This window comes from Petaurus breviceps, unplaced genomic scaffold (genome assembly GCF_028583685.1).
Source record: "Petaurus breviceps papuanus isolate PSGF00001 unplaced genomic scaffold, PetGlider_PUasm1.0 67, whole genome shotgun sequence".
In the NCBI taxonomy this organism is placed as follows: domain Eukaryota; kingdom Metazoa; phylum Chordata; class Mammalia; order Diprotodontia; family Petauridae; genus Petaurus; species Petaurus breviceps.
In genome coordinates this window covers 5469743-5486132 of record NW_027186446.1, presented here as the reverse complement: position 1 = coordinate 5486132, position 16390 = coordinate 5469743, and the positions used below count along the sequence as shown (strand labels likewise).

The following is a 16390-nucleotide window of genomic DNA, read 5'->3' as shown; positions in this document are numbered from 1 at the left end:
GACCCCGGGCACCAAGGCCCAGTTCGGCCCCTTCCCTCTCTCAGAGGTGTCGGCGCGCCCCGAGCCCACACCCGAGGCCCGCTCTTTTTACCTACGGAGAGGCGCAGATCAGGCCGAGCCCGCGTCGTCCCCGTTAACTGTTATCAGGGTTCTGCCGTTGCTCAACTGGGGAAGCGCCCTCACCCCCGCCCCCAACACCCGGGCACGCGAGGGGCCAGGTCCCGCGCGACGCTCTCTCCGACCGCACTCACCCGCCACCTCACGAAGTCCTACTTAGCGACGTCTCTCATCGCTGACGGCGGCCATCTTGGACGCGGGGTGCTAGGGAGCAGACGTCATTACGCGGCGTCCTCTTTTAGGGAAACGTGAAAAGCGGAGGAGGCAGAGGAAAAGGAGGCGGAAAGTACTGGGATAGAGGGGCAGGGCGAAGAACACACCTTTTACCCAATCAGAAGGGAGAAGAAGGCTTAAAAAGGAAAGAGGCGAGGGTTGGGGCGGAGCGATGCTAAGTGTGTCTGGTAGTGCTAGAGGAGGAGGAGTAAAAAAGCTTAACGGTCCCGCCCCTCTCTTGGAAAATGCGATTTCGCGACCAACCTAGCCTGCTAACGGAACCCCGAGCGTCAGGGGCGTGACCAGGCGCGGCAATTCACCAATTAAATGGCCGAAGGGGCCAGTGCAAGGGTCCCCTTCCTCCAATCTCTCTTATGGAGCTGTCGAGGGCTTGGCCGCCTCTCCAGGCCTCCGGGAGCCTACCGGCTCAAAGAGCTGGAGAGAGAACGGTTAGAGTGACAGCTGGATGGCGTGGGGGACTAGGGAGGTGCAACCGACCAATGAGCTCCAGCCGGGCCTCTCCCGCGCCTCGCGGGAGGGGGGTTGGGGGGGGAGCTTCGTCGACCAATGAGCGGCGGGGGTGGTGGTCGGGGGGTGGGGCTCCCGGGGGGCTGGAGGAGCAGGGTTGGGTGTGTGGCTGCAGCGCTCTCTCGGCTGCCTCCACCCCCGGCCTCCCCCGCCTCCCCGGCCGCCGCCGCGTCCGCGGGGTTGGTTGAGGCGGACTGTGGGGTGCTGACTGAAGTGGAGGCGCCGCCGCCGCCGCTGCTGCCGCTGTTGCTGTTGCTGCCGCCGCCGCCGCCGTCGCCACCGCCGCTGCTACCGCCGCTGCCGCGGAAAGGAGAGAAGACGAAAGGTGAGTGGTGGGGGTGGCAGCGTTTGGTCGCCGCCCCCGCCCCACGAGTCGAGGAGGGAAGCCCCGCTCGGCCCCTGAAGCCGGGATCTGGTCCATCCCGCGCCACCCTGCCCTCCGGCCCTGCCTTCTCACGGCCTCCCCTAGCCTGTCTTCTCTCGGACGGAGCGAGGAGGGCGCTGCCCCCGGGGACGGGTCCCTGCGTCCCCTGCCCTCTGAGACAGGCGGCCGGGGTGGGGGGGCTAGGGGGGGCGGGGAATGGCCGCTCCGCTCCCGCTGCTCAGACTGCTCCTGGGGAGGGGGATTGGGGGGGAAACGAAGAAAGCCTCGTTCCCCTTCCTTGCGCTTCCTTCTCTGTGGCGCTGTGGCTGTGCTCCCACCTCTGTGTCACCATGTGTCTGTCCCCACGTCACGGCGTGTGCTGGTCTCTTCCTCCGTCACCTTGGGCTATTTTCTCTCCCCTTTCGTCCCCCCCTCCGTGACGGCCCCTTCCAATTACCCCATCTATCTACTCCCACCCCCCGTCATGGTGTCGGCCTGTCTCCCCCCCACCTCCGCCCCCCGTCACGGTGTCTGGCCCCCCATGTGTGTGTCTCCACCCCTCCTCACCACGTCTGTCTGTCTCTCCCTCTTACCTTCCAGTCCCTGTCTTCTTTTCCCTCCCCCCACCGTATTTCTAGCTCCTTCAACCTGTGGATCCCCCCCCCCCGTTCGGGCCTTTCCTCCCCCCCCCCCCCAACATCCACCCTGTGGGGCTTGTCTATTTCCTGTCTGTGTCATTGTGTGTTCTGTCACTGTCCGTGTCTTGTGCCCCTTCCTTTTAGGTCACTGCTTGTGTCACTGCATGTGTGTCTCCGTTTTTTTCCCAGACTCCCTATGTATGTGTCTCTCCCCCTTCCCCTGGGACCCTCCTGTGTCAAAATCCTTCATTTCAGGTAGAGCCAACTTATTTTCTTTCTTCTCCTACTGGTCTTCCTTGTGCTACTCCTGGGAGTAAAATCTAAGGCCTAACGCTGGCTTTCATACTCCATTCTCACTCCCCCCCCCCAACTGTTCCTCATTGTGTTTCAGTGGAAGTAGCACTGTTTCCTTCCTTTCTCTCAATACCAACTCTGTAGTAAGAAAGGAAAGAAATAGCATTTTCTCATCTACTCATTCCTACTACTTTAAACAGGGTTCTTAGAAGAATGTTCTCCTTTTTAGCCCCTTAACCTTTTAAGCTAAAGGAAAGTGGTAGAAAATATATCCTATTTGTTCTTAGATACAAGTCCTCTTATTCTATACACATGTGCTTACTGGGGAGGAAAATAATTTTCTTGATTATAGTCAGAGTTTACCTTTGATTTAACTGTGTGACCCTGGGCATAGACTTCTGTCCTCATCTACAAAATGAGGAGGATCTGGATTTGTGACCTCCAAAATCCCTTCCAGCTCTAAAACTATGATTCTATTTCCTACCCTCTTAACTTACTGTTTCACTCAGTGCTGTCTGCTTCCTCAAATTTAGCACTTGGTAGAACAGAGTAGCCATTGATTTGTGTTTTATTTCCTCACCCCCTCTACTCTTAATCAGGAAATACCATAGTGATATATGTGAATATTTTTCTATTTCATAATTATGTTTCCTCAATAAATTTCTGAGCATGATCTAGAAACTCCATGCAAAGTGAATGATTTTAGTGGAAGAACTTTATTGTCATCCCTTCTACTAATTAGTGATATTTTGTTTTTAAACAAAAACACATTTATGTAATTCCTTTTATGTTCTTCCTACTTTTTAGTAAAGTCCTCCTCTAAGAGCTCATTTTTCAAAAGAGGAATCTGTACCTATGTTTTCCCAAAACTTTTGATCAGAAATGACAATTTTAGCATTTGAGAAAGCAAAGTGAGTCAGTTGTCAGTAACTTACCCTTAGTATTTCATGCATCTCATTGATACAGATACTCCCTCCAGTGGTACAGGTTGCAATTCATCCCCATCTTCTTATTCTGTTTGATTTTTGTCTGTGTGTTTTGTATATGCTCCAGGAAGGGGTCCACTAGTTTACAGGGGCCTTCTATAGGTACTTTGACAATATATGAGTACCAGTAACAGCTACCCACCTGTTATCCCTCTCTACCAATATATGATTAACCCACTTCTTTTTTTAATTGTACCTCAGTTGATATCTTTTATGCTGCTTCTTATATGTAAATCTTCATTAGAAATATGCTGCAGCTTATAGATGCCTACTATGCTTTCTGTTGACCTTTGGCATGCCCTCTGAGATTGTGGTATTCCTTGATTCATATCCATAAAGTATCACCGAAAGACTATTGGTGTATAAAAAGTCAAGTTTTTGTTTTATTAAGAAAGTTGGAGTTTTAAAAGCACCTTAATGTTTCCCATATTCCAATTAACCCACTTTTTTATTTAGTTGTAGTTGTATGTTTACATAGGTAATGGGTAAGCACTCCAAATACCTACTAAAAAGCCTGGTGAAGTACTCCATTTTTCTGAATTCCTTTTTTTTTTGTAAAGAAGGTTGAGTGAGAACAGTGATTTTCAAAGTACATTTTTTCAGGGAACTATCCAGCTTATATAATTCATTAACACAAACTTTTCAGTGTTACTCTAATGAACACTCTGTAGTGTTTTCTCTTTCCCCTTATTTTTTTTTTTTTGCCTGCCCTATTCCACTCTCTGATCCCAATTTAAAATTATTAATCCAGTTCTTTACTGAAATAGTAATCTAAACTGGAAAAAGAAAATTATCTACTATATTTTTCCTTTCTCAAAAATCCCTGTTATGCTTATATTTTATTGATGGAACAATAATTTGTGATGGAAGGGGGATTTTCATATATGATATGAATAGTTTGCTAACTCCAGTTAATAAAATGTCAGCATCTATCATTCTTTTAGGAAGAGATTTCTCATGCCTTTCTGTTGTCAATGACATTTAGACCAGTCTAGAATTATGACCAAAGTTACATTTTAGCTGTAATTGGAAAATGAAGAGAAATGTTTGGAGGTTATATATAAGGAGCCTTTTTCCTTCCTTATATCTAACCAATGGAATGTAAAAATTCTACCTCTTAACATCTTAGTCCTAGGTGTGATGAGTAACTTCATACTTTTTATCTTTGAATCATCTTGTTCTTTAATTGGAGGATCATCAGATTTAACTAAAAGAAACCCTAGTTACATTTAACCAATGTTTTACCCTCAAATACTACTATAAGTCTTTGCTAAGTATGGGTCAGTATATGTGATCTACATCCTATCTCATAGCTTCCTTGAATTACTTTTTATTAGCTAGGATCTTCATATGAAAATTAATGTCATGCCAAGTCAACTAGCTTTTATGTAGTGCCTGCTAATGTTCCAGGACCTGAGGATACAAAAGGAGGTGAAAAGCAATCTTTGCCTTCAAGGACCTCACAGTCTGACTGGGAAGACAACATGCAAACAACTTTGTTCAAAAAAGATACATAAAGGATACATTGGAGTTAATCTCATAGGGAAGACATAAAGATTGTAGAAGACTGGGAAGGGTTTCTTGCAGAAGATAGGACTTTAGCTGAGACTGGAAGGAAACCAGGGAAGCCAGGAGATGAAGATGGAGAGAGTTCTAGGCATAGGGAATAGCCAGTGAAAATACTGGGTCTGGAGATGGAGTGTCTTGTGGGAGGAACCAGGAGTCTATTCCCTGATGTGTAGGTTTTATGAATCTATCTTTTTTTTTCCAAGTGTTTGCCTTACCATCTTTTAATAGAAAGTCTTTCAATTTCAAAAGCTGACTGGATAAGCTCTAGCTCCTCTGCAAGGTGTCTGTCGGGGGGGGGGGGAGTTTAAAATAAAAAGTCCTTTTATACTGTTAAGCCCAGACCTGTGATTTCTCTGGTATAGGGAACTCCCTTTGAGAAAATCTCCACCAATGTAGGTTATCATGTGCTCTGAAATTTATAGTCTTACAGAGCTACCTTGAGAAGAAGACCTAGACAGCTTCTAAGTTCCTTCCCAGCTCTAGAACTCTGATCTGACTAGAAGGTAATTGACAAGTTAAAAGTCAGATAGCCAACATGTGTCTGAGGCTGGACTTGAACCTAGGTCTTTCTGATTGAATCATGCTCTTTACCCCCTGTGCCATACTGTAGCCTATCACTCCAACTTGTATTACTACTGAAATCCAGGTATATTCAGTCCCATATAGGATTATGAATGATTTTGCAAATTTTTGTATAAGCATATTTCACTACTTAACTTTTTTTTCATTTTTGCTTAGTATGAAATCTGATGCTTTTCTAGCAAAAGAACTACTTCTGATGTGTATTAAGCTAAGACAACCAGCAAATATTGCATTTGATTTCTGTGGAGAAATTTTTTTTCAACTGGTTGGTTATTTTCTCGGGCCAGAGAGCAGTATACAAGAGAGAATCAATATGTAAATCAGTCAACAAGTATTTAACACTTATTATGTGCTAGTGAATAAACATTTTCATTTTTCATAGATATTCATTACTTAAGAGGCAGGATAGTTGTAGTGATTAGAGAGCTACCTCTTGAGCCTGGAAGCTCTAAATTTAAGTTCACCAACAGACATATACTTCATGTGTTGCCCTGGACAAGTCACTTTAACTTCTCTGTTCTCCAAGACTTAAGTTGCCAGTGAGGTGCTGCTTGCATTGATAGTGGGAATTTCCTCACCTATACCAAATGAAATCACATGTCCTATTGATGTTACTATTTAATATTTCTCTGTTTCTTTAGTAGAAAAGTTAGCAACAGTTTTGTTTCCATGATAAATAGATTTTAGGGGCGGCTAAGTGGTGCAGTGAGTAAAGCGCTGGCCCCGGAGTCAGGAGGTCCTGAGTTCTGTTCCGGCCTCAGACACTTAACACAAAAAAACTAGCCATGTAACCTTGGGCAATTTACTTAACCCCAGTTGCCCCTCCAAAAGGCAAAAAAAAAAAGACAGATTTTGAAGACTGGTTAAAAATTTGCCTTCCTTTTGTACTTAGTAGGTCCCACACAGAAGAATAAATTGGTATTTTTTAGCTCTGCTTCCCTCACATTGTTACTTTCTTGTTTCTGTAAATGAATTTATACTTAGTTTTGGAGGTACATTTTATTATTTGAGTAAATGTGAGTTCTAGACCAGTGATGCCCTGCTTTTATATTTTTAAAGTTATTTAGTTTCGCTTTTTGTTAGATTTATGGATGTAGAATAAGTATATTCAGTTTAAGAAACATTTATTTGCCTACCAAGTACAGAGCTCTATGCCTTATTATCTGAAAGGATCTCTGTGAACTGGTTTTCTTTATGTTTCTATATTTCTCCTTGGCATACAGATATAAAAATGTGCCAGAAATACAACAAAATTTGAAAAACTTAGTTAACATCAATAGAAGAGTATTTTTTTTAATATGCAGTTACAATCCAAATTCAAAGCAGCTAGGATTTTTTTCTTTTTGTTCCCTCAACTTCTGAAAAAAATTGACTGCCTAAATGAAAAGACCCTACTATATTTAAAGCCAAATGTCTTCTTCTAACCTCTCAATATACTACTACGTTGAAAAATATTTGCTTATCCAGATCATATTTCCATTTGGTGGAAAAACTTTGTGTTAGAATTTTGAGATAGTAGAAAGAGTCTTGGCCTGGGATTTTGGAGATGTGTGGTTATAATACTTAACTATGTAACTGGGTAAGCTTTTCTTAGCTTTAATTTCCTCATTAATTGATGTAAATTTGTGTAAAATTAGAATGATCCTTCCCATGTCACAGGATTGTTCTGGGAAAAATACTTGGTAAACCTTAAAGCATTATGTAAATGTGAGTTTATTATTATTTTTTCATCCAATTTTGTGATTTCCTTAATAATCAGGTTGATCTAGGTCAGTGGTTCTCAATTTTTTTTTTTTGTTTCAGGACCCCCTTATGCATTTAAAAGTAAACGAGGACTTCACTAACCCCCTGCCCAAAGAGCTTTTGTTTATGTGGGCTATATCCAGGAGTATACTATTAAATATTTAACAACTGACTCTCTGAGGGGAAAAAAAAGTACACATAACATACTTAAGTTTAGTCTATGTTATTAATATTTTTCCCTCACTTTCTTATGTCTAGACTATGACCAAAATAACAGATAGGTGTTTGTCTATTTCTAAGGTTAAATACTCATACTTAAAATTCAACAGTTGGCAAAGTTGGTACAAGCTGGATGCAGCATACCTCTGATTATATCCATCAATATTTGGCATATTAGAAGTTATAATCTTAATATTATTGTGAAAACTGTCTTGACCTTTTGGACCCCCAGAGAGGGTCTTGGAAATCTTTGGAGTTCCCAGACCATGCTTCAGAACCACTGATCTAGGATGAAAAGAAGTCATAAATATAGTAATAACAACAATAATAGTAGTATTTATTTATTTTGAAGCAATTGGGGTTAAGTAAATTGCTCAAGGTTATTTCTGGGTGTGGTGCTAAGTATCTGAGCCCGGATTCGATCCCCAGGTCATCCCAACACTGGGGCTGGTGCTCTTACTTGCTGAGCCACCTGGCCGCCCCTAAGCAATTGGGGTTAAGTAATTTGTTCAAGGTTACACGGCCAGGTGTTTCTGGGTGGGTGCCAAGTGTCTGAACCCAGATTCGATCCCCAGGTCATCCTGACACTGGGGCCGGTGCTCTTACTCACTGTGCTACCTGGCTACCCCAATAGTAGTATTTACTTAACACTTTCTAGTTAGTGAAGTCCTTTACATATAATATTGTGATCTTCACAGTAACCTTGGAAAAGAGGTGTACAGAGAAAGAAATTCATACTTAGAAGTTAAGTGACTTGTCTAGGGTCACAGTGTCTGAGAGAGGATTAAAGCTAAGGGCTTCCTGATTCCAAATTTAGGACTCTATCTACAATATGACCTAGCTGCCTCTATGGTAGAGGTGCCAGTAATGGAATAGATCAGAAATTTACTAAAATCAGACATAAGGAAATTGGAACAGAGAGGCCAGTGTCACTGAATCAAAGAGCATATAGATTGGGTGTATAAAGTTTAAGAAGACTGGAAAGATGATGGGGTGCTAGGTTATGTAGGGCTTTGAAAACCAAACAGGATTTTGTATTTGATCTGGAGGTCATCGGGAGCCACTGGAGTTGAGTTTTGAGTATGGAGGTGACATGGTTGGACCTGTGCTTTAGGAACATCACTTTGGTAGCCAAATGGAGATAGATTTGAGTTTGGGGAGACTTAGGGCAGGTAAGACCCAACAGTAGGTTATTGCAATGGTGAGGTAATGAAAATCTGTACTAGGATGGCAACTGCATCATGCAATAAAAGGGGGTTGTATTGGAGAACTGTTGCAAAGGTGAAATCAAGAAGCCTGGACAAGAGATTTTGGGGTAGTAAGGTTCATAATGAAATCATTTGAATGAACACTTTTAGCTGATTCCGGGGTATTTACTCTCCCTGTGTCACATTTTTTTTTTCAGGAATAAAATGAAGCAGACTGAACTAAATCATTATTTGTGAATAGATGAAACTGAAAATTCACCTTTTTCTGTGTTGGGTGTTTACTTATGGTCTCAAACTTTACAATTTGTGAATACCATTGTAGCGCTCAGGTTTCTGTTATCTCTCTTCCTTGCTACATGACTAGTCCATTTTTTTTAAGATCAAACATTTTCAGGATGGAGATTTCACACCATTCCTTATATGTAAGGCATTGTTGGGAATATGCTATATAGCCTGGTTGGTTGTTGTCCTTCAACCTTGAAGAAGACCAAAATTACATCACTATGCTAGCATCGAGTTTCAGTGTGTCCAACTGTGGCTGATCAGACAAATACGAGCTCAGAATGTTCATATAAAGGTTGGACACAAATAGTTCATGTGAACATTTGGGATAGATTCTCTAAGTTTGTACATCGTGTATTTCTTTTGAGCTGTTTCAATTCTGCTTTGCTCATAGAGCATACTGCCTTCTCTCATGTGGGCACACCATACTGGGCAATCCTGTGCCAGTGTTTCCCATGTCATACAGTCAATTCCATAGTTCTTAAGAGAGACCCTGAGAGTGTTCTTGTATTGCTTCTTCTGACCACGATGTGAGCACTTGTCCTGTGTAAGTTCTCCATGGAATAGTCTTTTTTGGCCAGCATACATTTGCGTTTGAGCAGTGTGGCTAGACTATTGCAGTTGCAATCTCTGAAGCAGAATTTGAATGTTTGGCAGTTTAAATTGAGTAAGGACCTCAGTGTCTGCCAGGCAATCTTCAAAATCTTCCTAAGACAATTCAAATGGAAGTAATTCAGTTTCCTCGAATGGCTCTGGTATACTGTCCAAGTTTCATAGGCATACACAGAAATAATGAGGTTGATGCACACATTGCCAGAGCTAGCTCAGTGTTTGGGAGACTCCGAAGGAAAGTATGAGATATTAGACTGACTATCAGAATTAAAGACTGCAGAGCCATCGTGCTGTCCTCATTGTTATATGCCTGTGTGAAACCTTGTTGTGTGCTATATAGCCTGTTGGCATATGCAATATGCTTCTCTATTGTCCTTTGAAGTGCAATTTAAGTCATCCTAAAAGCTAGAGTAACTTTCATTTTTACTTTTTAAACATTGCACCTTTATCTTTTCATTTACATGGTCCGTGTCCTACTGATAAATCCTAAAAATCTTATGAGTATCGTCAGCTCTTGACCTGTGTTGTAAGCTCCCTGTGAAGTCAATCAAGGGGAAGAAGGAGTGACTGGGTGAGATTTTTCTCATTGGCCTGAAAATCTGAATATTCATCAGTATAGCCCCAACAGAATATGTGCTAAATGTTGACTATCACAAACCTGTTTAGTTCATGTCTTCTATGGTTAGATGGATTCCTAGATAACTGAATAACTGCATCTAAAGAGTTTTGATCAATGTATTATCTTCCTGGAGGGAAAGTTTTTGGTAACCTAGCACAGGATTTAGCCTACTTACCTTTTTTTGTTGTGTTCATCAACAAATTTGATGAGTTAGAAGGTACATTTTACAAAATTTATGGATGACAGACTTAGAAGAATAACAGTTATATTGGATGAGAAAATGAGTATTTGAAACTTAAGGCTAAAAAGATAGGCCAAAACTTACAAGAATGAAATTCAGTGTAGATGTTAAATCTCTTTAGGTTCAAAAAACCAGTTGTATAAGTATGAGATAGAGAAAGCCCAGATTAATGCAGTATTTCATTTGAAAAATACTTAGAGGCTTATTATCTGTAAACTCAATAAAAAAGGTAATGTAAACTTTGACTGAATTTATAGAAATGTAATGTCCAGATAAAGTTCAATCTTTAGTTCTTTGTACTCTGCCCTAGTTAAACCACTTCTGGAAGGCACTTTTAAGGGGAACATTGATATTCTGAATCTTGAAACATTGTTGTAAGGAATGACTGAAGGAAGTAGGTTTGTTTGACCTGAAGTAAGGAAGAAGAATATGATCAAGACCAACTATGTGCCCGGCAGTACACTTGGAGCTGAGGATACAAATTTAAAAAAAATGAAATACTCACTTTTTCCAAGGAGAGATGATGTACTAGCTCTCCTCAGCTATTTCAAAGTCCAGTTATGGGGAAGATTGCTCTGGAAAGAAGAACTAGGCCCAGTAGGTAGAAGTTGAAGCAAGGGATAGTTTAGCTTATGGTGTAAGGAAGACTGGGCAGAAAGATTATGATGCTTTGAATGCTTTTGCACAGAGGTCTTAGTCAACACTACTTCTTCATAGATCACTTAGTAAACCCGGAAGAGAGAGGACACCAACCACTTGGACTAGAGAGAGGTAGTCCATTCAGATCCTTAAAAGTTTTTTCTTTGCAACTATCACTGGAGAGGATAATAAAGAACTAAATGATTCCTTGTGCTTCTATCTGCTATACAGTCTGTCTTGGTTTTCTTTTAAAAAGCGATGATACAAGAGTTTGGTTGGCCCTACTTCTATCTGAAATTGGGCCACTTGAAGCTTCTTAAACTGACAAGCTTTTTTGTTTGGTGCTTTTGTTTTTTTGTTGGGAGGTGAGAGAGGTCTGGGTTGAGCCTAGAGGAGGTGCCACTCAAATTAACTTAGTCCAAATGGCTGTTGCTCCTGCCATTGTAAACTTTTGCCTTTGTCACTAACTATAAGCAGCTAATGCTTTATGGGTTGTTTAAACAAGAAAGCAAGTTTCAGTAACCAAAAGTACTCATTATCCTACAGCCATGCTCTCCAGGATATTGGAGAGAGAGTGCATATCCTGTGCTATTTATGTGTATCAGCTGCAGGAATCCACTGTTTCCCCAAAAGTATGAGAAAACTTGTATTGATATAGCTTAAAGTATTTAATGTACACCCAAGTAATGGAGAGTAAAGCCAGTTTTATTAAGATTTAGCAAGATTTGGTATTTTGCCCAAGATGACACAGTAAGTTCATTTAGCAGTGTGAGAATGTGAGAAAGATTTTCTTCTTGTCTGGCCTGAGATCCATTGCTAATGTTCTTAACATGACTGTGAGTTATTAAAAGCTAATAAAGGTACAATGCATGTTATTATGTATTAAGAATGAATATGTGATTGGAACATTGTATCGTCTCCTGAAGGGTGTCGTAATTAATATGGAGCTCTGTCTTTCCTTTTAGAAGACAAGGAAAAGAAGAATACAACCCAAGTAGCCAAGTCCTCCATTTTGATTAAAACAGAGTAATTAAAACTATGTCTCTTTTTTGTGTTACTTAATTACTTTCTTATTGGTAATAGGTTGTTTTGGGGCAGTTAGGCGGTTTAGTGGATAGAGTACAGACCTTGGAGTCTAGAAGACTTCATCTTCATGAGTTCAAATCCAACCTTAGACACTTATTAGTTGTATGACCCTGGGCAAGACACTTAGCCCTATTTGCCTCAGTTTCTTCATCTGTAAAATGAGCTGGAGAATGAAATGGCAAAACACTCCAGTATCTTTGGAAAGAAAACCCCAAATGGGGTCACAAAGTTCAGACATGACTGAAAAACAACTGAATAACAATAGTAGTTTGTTTTATATAGACATCATGAGTACCTGGTGAGCTACCTCACTACACCTTGACTAATCCAGGAAAGAGGCTTATAATTGAGCTGGTATGAAAACCCGAGAATTCTAATCCTTTAACCAGAGCTGTGTAAATAGGACAGTGTCCCCTTTTATGATTTGCTGAATTGCCTACAGTCCTAACAGGGTACTTATTTAACCATTTAGGTCCTAACTTCAAATCACTAGAGACCAGACTGGTTAGCAATGACTAACTGAAATGTTGTAGATGAGCTACTGGTAGATCAACAGATATTCAAAATAGATGTGTTTAACCTGATTCTGTGTACAAGTGTGTGGGATATAAGCAGATTAGGATGTATGGGGAAGATTCTTGGGGGAGGTCATCAGTTTTTTTTTTTTTTTAATATGTACAGTTTTTCCTTCCATTCTTTCTTAGTTCCTTGCCCTAATGTAGGAGTCTATCAAGTATAATAGAGATGTTGATGCTTTACTGACCTTCCCCAGCTATTTAAATGAAATTCGTTGCTTAGTAACTATATTCTGTACACTACAAAGACAAAAAATAATTAATTCTGGGATATATATTTCATGGAACCCAGCCTATAGACAATAAGACTTTTCTTAATTCTGGGACCAACCACAGTGTGGATGATCAATTTTCTTTGAGGATGTCATCAACAAGCAATGTTTGGTTGAACCAGAGTTCTGTGTCCAAATCAGAAAATTAAAAAAAAAATTTGTTTTGGAGGGGGGAAGGCAAGGCAGTTGGGGTTAATTCTCTTGCCCTAGGTCACACAGCAAAGTAAGTATCAAGTGTCTGAGGCAGGATTTGAACTCAGGTCCTTCTGACTCCAGGGCCGGTACTCTACTTACTGCGCCACTTAGCTGCCCCAAGAAAAATTTTAAAATCTTGAAAACAATTTCTTGTTTCCTGAAGACTGATTGGTGATAGCATTATGTCTTAGAGAATAACAATTCAGTGGAAAGAAGGCTAAATTTGTAGTTAAAGAACCTGGATTTGCTGGTCTTTTTCTTAATACCTGTGGTGTATGGGCAAATCACTTCCGCTGTCTGAGCTTAGTTTCATAGTGTGAAATGTTGGGGTTGAACTAGATAATATTTAAGTCATTTCTAACTGCGAATCCTGTAATCCTTTGACTTTTTAATTAGAGCTGTTTTGTAGTATCTGTTACTAGGGATGACCCTATGTCAAAGTTACTGAAGAGAAAATTTTGGATTTTTGAGTGGGAAATTGAACTAGATGCTCTCCAGGATGTATGATATTGAACATTTGTTTGGTGAAATATATGCTTTGAAGTTTACTTCTTGGCAGAAGGATTATAGGTGTGCACTCAGACTTAAGAAAAATTCAATTTTAAAACCACTTAAATCAGGAAGTAATCAGATGATTCTTTTGCAAAAAAAAAGTCTGCAAGTTTCTTTTTAAATGAGTTTGCTTAGTATGTTTAATAGTTTCTTTAAAGATTATAGACGAATTATAGAGAAATTTTAATATTAAAGCATTGTATATTCTGTAATCATTTATTAAGAACCTGATGTATAGAGAACACTATGCTAGAAAAATTAGATATGACTGGGTGCTTGCCCTCACAGAGTCTTTTTCACTTGAGTAGAATTGAAGGTTACTTAGAAATTATATGTAAAGATATCAGAAATTACGAAGTAAGTTAAGAATAAAGAAAAACTTTTTGTTTTGCATAAAACAAGATTAGCTGTATGGAGTTTATCTCAAAGGTTTTTTAAAGCATTTATTAAACACCTACCATTTGCAAGACAGTGTACCCAGAAACAGAGGCAAAGTAAAAACAAGATTCTTGCCCTCAGAGAAGTTATGTTCTTTTCACAAGTAAATATATAAATTGACTTGATGTTCAAGTCAAAATAGATTTTTCTGCACAAAATGTAAAATTTTTATTTTCTTTTAACCTGTTGTTCAATCCTGAGCATTAAAACATACCTAGAAAAAAATTCTTTTCTAAATACTTATACCTCATGTCTATAACACATAATTTTATCGGTAAGAAAAGTATACAGTATAATATGTTCACAGTTAGCTTAAGTTTGGAAAATATTAGATTTGCCTTAACTCATCATTTATATAATGTATATATTTAACACGAAATTTAATGGGACAATAGGGCCCAATGAACTACTTCAATACTTTACCTTTTAGTGAAATTGGGTGAAAATTTCCTATTCCTTTTTTATAAAGGAGACTCGCACAATCTTCAAGTAAATTTTACAGCTGAATTACCTGAGGTATGAAGAAACCATAGCATTATCTTGTTCTATAGCTAAACCAGCTGTAAAATTGGCTAAGTGTAGCACTACACTGAAAAACAGATGCTCAGTTTGAGTTAAGGTTTCCTGGAAAAATTGCTAAATAAATGTAATCAAAAATGTTTATTTGTGTTGTGTTTAGTTGAAAGTAACATTTTACAGAAAAAAAATATCAGGAAAAATACCAATGCACATCCTTTTTATTTTGATTTTTTAATAGTGTGCAGCTGCAATGTATCACTATTCTGTTTAATGTATGAACTAAAATATACTTCTAAAAAACAGAATTTTAAAAAGGAAGCAGCTTTCTCCAAATGTTTTTTAATCTTTGTTTATAGCTGGAGGCTTTAAATGTTCATTTTCTCCATGACCTACTTACTTTCTCCTAATGGGGATTCTAAAAGGGGATCACTAGATTATTTAAAAGTTACTATTTTTCAGGGATGATACTTAGTTATTACTATATAGTTTAAATTATTGAGATGTCACTATTTGTTTATCCAAAGATCTATCATCTACCTTGCATTTTAAATGGATATAGTATTAATAAATATCTTGAAGTAATATATCATGTTTTGGGTGCTGAAGCCAAGGACGTTGTAAATACTGTTGGCCTCTCTATTGCCTTAGTATTGGAAATTTTTCTTAAATATATGGTAAACTTCTTCATTTTCTTTCTAAATTGGTGTTGTGGTTATTTTCTATATAATTTATCAATTAGGCACTGCCTCATGACATCTCTATTTTCTTGTTTTGTTGTTTAAATCTCATTTTTTATCTTTTCCAAAGCGTCTTGAAATTGAGTACAGTATTTTGTACTTTTTCTTTATCCCTCAAACTAACTTATTTATAGTGTCTGTGTTGCCAAAGGGCAATGGAGAAGGCATAAACAGTTTTCAGCCTACTATCCCTGACTTGCCATAAAAAAAAATCACCCTAATTTGGGAACTTGATAAACACTTGATGGCCTGAGTGTCATCTGTATACAGATGTTAATGGAACCCTTGGGAAGTGCTTACTTCTTGGGAGGGGAGAGTGTAGATCAATTCAGAAAAGACGATCCAGTTCAGACTCTTGGGAAAAGCCTATGCTTAGTGGGTGAGAAGAAGAGGTTGATACGACAAAGGAGACCAAGTTGAAGTGACCAGAGAAGAGAAAAACTTAGAGAGCAATGCCCACAGTAGTCAAGGGACTGGAGTGTGTCCTGTGGGGAGGGAAGGGCCAACAATGTTGAATTTAGCATTTAAGACATCACTGGTAATTTTGTAGAGAGCTCTGGCATCAATTGAGTTATGGCATCTGAAGTGAGATTGCAGGGGATTGATAAGTGAATGGCGGGTTTAGGGAATTAAGACAATGACTTTGGACAACTCTAGGAGCTTGGCAATGAAAAGGAGAAATAACAGTGATAAGTGATTGGCAGGATCAAGCAAAATATATATATTTTTTTTCCTTTTGGAGGGCAATTGGGATCAAGTAACTTGCCCAAGGTTACAAGGCTAGTTTGTGTGTGTGTGTGTGGGGGGGGGGGGTGTTAAGTGTCTGAGGCTGGAACTGAACTCTGGTCCTCCTGACTCCAGGGCCTTCGCTTTACTCACTGTGCCACCTAGCCACCCTTGTGTTTTGTTGTTTTTTTAATTTTGCTTTGTTTTTCAGGGATGGGTCTGACTTCCTTATGTTTGTAGGCAGTAGGGAAGGGGAAATGGGAAAAAAAAGGGAATAGTTGGGGTAGAATGCTTCTGGAGGGAGTGGGAATAAGAAGAGCATAGCTCCCTACACCTTCAGGAGTCCCCTCCCTGCCCTGTGGGTCAGTTAGAGGAAAACTAACACATTTATACAGGATAAAGTGTGAATGCATTTCACTGGAGGAAATACTTATAT

General features: G+C 39.8%; 2 protein-coding genes across 11 annotated transcripts in view; one reads left to right on the top strand and one right to left on the bottom strand.

Moving 5' to 3' along the window:
- The window catches only part of LOC138173928 (cyclin-K), a 269034-nt gene that overhangs the window by 37754 nt on the left and 214890 nt on the right, over nucleotides 1-16390 (bottom strand). For 2 of the 8 annotated variants that reach the window (XM_069103980.1, XM_069103990.1), the window contains exon 1: nucleotides 252-396. The gene's annotated coding sequence lies outside the window, so the exon portion shown is untranslated. The other 6 variants (XM_069103982.1, XM_069103981.1, XM_069103983.1 and 3 more) reach the window with 6 other exon arrangements.
- The window catches only part of LOC138173927 (actin-histidine N-methyltransferase), a 137134-nt gene continuing 121748 nt past the window's right edge, over nucleotides 1005-16390 (top strand). For 2 of the 3 annotated variants that reach the window (XM_069103978.1, XM_069103977.1), the window contains exon 1: nucleotides 1005-1183. The gene's annotated coding sequence lies outside the window, so the exon portion shown is untranslated. The remainder of the gene's footprint in view (nucleotides 1184-16390) is intronic. The other variant, XM_069103979.1, reaches the window with a different exon arrangement.